The sequence below is a fragment of the Arvicola amphibius genome, chromosome 1 (genome assembly GCF_903992535.2).
Source record: "Arvicola amphibius chromosome 1, mArvAmp1.2, whole genome shotgun sequence".
NCBI lineage: Eukaryota > Metazoa > Chordata > Mammalia > Rodentia > Cricetidae > Arvicola > Arvicola amphibius.
Window position 1 is genome coordinate 176,215,994 of NC_052047.1, and position 3,117 is coordinate 176,219,110.

A 3,117-nucleotide genomic window follows, 5' to 3' on the forward strand; every position below is an offset into this window, starting at 1 on the left:
CCTTTGGATGGGTGGCCTTAGAACAAGAGCAGGACACCTGAGAACACTGGGGAAAACTTGGGAGAGACAGGAACGGGAGAAGCAGAAGCAAGCCTGCAGAGGGAGGTGGGGGGAGGGGGTCTGTGCTCTCTTCCAGGGCAGGTTGCCCCAGGGTCCGCATTCACTCACCAGTTCAGATGGAATGTCAGGGCACAGGATCAGGGATTCCAGGCAGCCCAGGGTCGCAGCCCAGACACAAGGGCCAAGGTGGGGGCAGGGCGGGATGGAATACCACACAGCGAACCTGGCAGCACAATCTGAAGGAGTCTGCACCCCTCCGCAGGGATCCTCAGACCTGCCTGGAGGCCAGAGTCTGACCCCTTTGGGTGGGTGGCCTTAGAACAGGAGCAGGACACCTGAGAACACTAGGGAAAACTTGGGAGAGACAGGAGTGGGAGAAGCAGAAGCAAGCCTGCAGAGGGAGCTGGGGGGAGGGGGTCTGTGCTCTCTTCCAGGGCAGGTTGCCCCAGGGTCCGCATTCACTCACCAGTTCAGATGGAATGTCAGGGCACAGGATCAGGGATTCCAGGCAGCCCAGGGTCGCAGCCCAGACACAAGGGCCAAGGTGGGGGCAGGGCGGGATGGAATACCACACAGCGAACCTGGCAGCACAATCTGAAGGAGCCTGCACCCCTCCGCAGGGATCCTCAGACCTGCCTGGAGGCCAGAGTCTGACCCCTTTGGATGGGTGGCCTTAGAACAAGAGCAGGACACCTGAGAACACTGGGGAAAACTTGGGAGAGACAGGAACGGGAGAAGCAGAAGCAAGCCTGCAGAGGGAGCTGGGGGGAGGGGGTCTGTGCTCTCTTCCAGGGCAGGTTGCCCCAGGGTCCGCATTCACTCACCAGTTCAGATGGAATGTCAGGGCACAGGATCAGGGATTCCAGGCAGCCCAGGGTCTCAGCCCAGACACAAGGGCCAAGGTGGGGGCAGGGCGGGATGGAATACCACACAGCGAACCTGGCAGCACAATCTGAAGGAGCCTGCACCCCTCCGCAGGGATCCTCAGACCTGCCTGGAGGCCAGAGTCTGACCCCTTTGGGTGGGTGGCCTTAGAACAGGAGCAGGACACCTGAGAACACTAGGGAAAACTTGGGAGAGACAGGAGTGGGAGAAGCAGAAGCAAGCCTGCAGAGGGAGCTGGGGGGAGGGGGTCTGTGCTCTCTTCCAGGGCAGGTTGCCCCAGGGTCCGCATTCACTCACCAGTTCAGATGGAATGTCAGGGCACAGGATCAGGGATTCCAGGCAGCCCAGGGTCTCAGCCCAGACAAAAGGGCCAAGGTGGGGGCAGGGCGGGATGGAATACCACACAGCGAACCTGGCAGCACAATCTGAAGGAGCCTGCACCCCTCCGCAGGGATCCTCAGACCTGCCTAGAGGCCAGAGTCTGACCCCTTTGGGTGGGTGGCCTTAGAACAAGAGCAGGACACCTGAGAACACTAGGGAAAACTTGGGAGAGACAGGAGTGGGAGAAGCAGAAGCAAGCCTGCAGAGCGACTTTCCCATGTTTAATGCGTTATGTAGGTATTGTCTTCAGCAATGAAAACTTGTGGGCAGTTTGCTGAGAGCAACCTACAGTCCTGACAACAGCTAGGTGTTTGGGAATTCCCATGGGAGCCCTTTAGTCAACAATGCAATTAAATATAACTCATCCTGATACAGGAAGCTTTATTTGGTGACAAGAGATGGCTTTTCGGGGCTCTGCCTCCTCTGTTATTTGGTGATTCCGGCCAAATCACCTTCATATATGTATATATTTTAGGGAGTTTCTACCATATTAGGTTTCCATAATATCCCTCAAATGGCCATAAATTATATGTATCTCTCCCCATATTTCTGCCTTCATCCCTCTTTTCCCTTCCACTTGAAAAAAGTATGGAACACTTCACAAATTTGCATGACACCCTTGCACTGGGACCGTGTTAATCTTCTCTGTATTGCTCCAGTTTTAGTATATGTGCTGCCCAAGCAAACACAGGGGAATAAATGCCACATTATATAAGGCAAGAATACATTCTGTAAATGTCTCTATAAAGAAGACCGTAGACTATAGACTTGTATTAATTTTCTTCATATCACTCTACAAGCCATATAACATTCAGTTTTTATGACTTGGAATTGACATAAATGGTCATTCACAGACAGAAATAATGATATTGAGTTTGTCATTTTCATATGAAACAGAAAAAAGAATGATCCTAAAGAGAAATTTTTGTAGACGGATAGACATACAAATATACCTGTGCCACATACACTTTCTCTCACGACTGTGCCTTTAGGTCCCCTCTGTCAGAGTAGACCACAGAATCACAGTCTAATTCATTAATATCATGTTCAACACAATCAGCACATTTTCTTAATCAAAGATTATACATTTTTTAATTTAAACACTTAAATATTTAATGAGAATCTGTTGCTCAGAGTTAGCACAATGTTTTGTGTTTGTTCATTTTTTTTCTCTTTATACCATTCACATTTTACAAGATTCAAAGAACTATATTCCTAAGAGAAATTATTAAAAATGAGAAAGTTGGGGCAATGGCTTGGTCAATAGATGCTAGCAAAAGAAGCATGGTGATCTAACTTCCATCTCTAGCTCTCGTATAAATAAATGTCTAGTCATCTACAAAAATTTCTTTTTAGGATCATTAATTTTTTCTGTTTCATATAAAAATAATAAACTTAGCTGGACGGTGGGTGCATGCCTTTAATCCCAGCACTTGAGAGGCAGAGGCAGGCAGATCTCTGTGAGTTTGCTGTTAGTCTGGTCTACAATAGCTAGTTCCAGTTTGAAACTCTGTCTCAAAATAAATAAATAAATAAATAAATAAATAAATAAATAAATAATAAAAATCAAAAATTGATAAACTTAATGATAACATTATTCTGTCTGTGCATGAGCAGCTATGTCAATTCCAAGTCATAAAATCTGAATGTTTGTTATAAAATATAAAAATATAAAAGCCTGAATGAATTTGGAATCCTTGACATGGGAGACAGGCCGATCCCAGGGCCTTGTAGCTCAGCCATCCTAACTAAACAAACAAGCTGCAGGTCAGTGAGATACCCTGACACCAA

At 47.6% G+C, this 3,117-nt stretch overlaps 1 non-coding gene across 1 annotated transcript; it reads right to left on the reverse strand.

The window, feature by feature from the left end:
* Positions 1–1,908: 1,908 nt before the first annotated feature.
* Positions 1,909–2,015, reverse strand: LOC119806019. The gene has a single exon (XR_005284074.1). It is a non-coding gene; the product is annotated as a U6 spliceosomal RNA (small nuclear RNA).
* Positions 2,016–3,117: the final 1,102 nt, after the last annotated feature.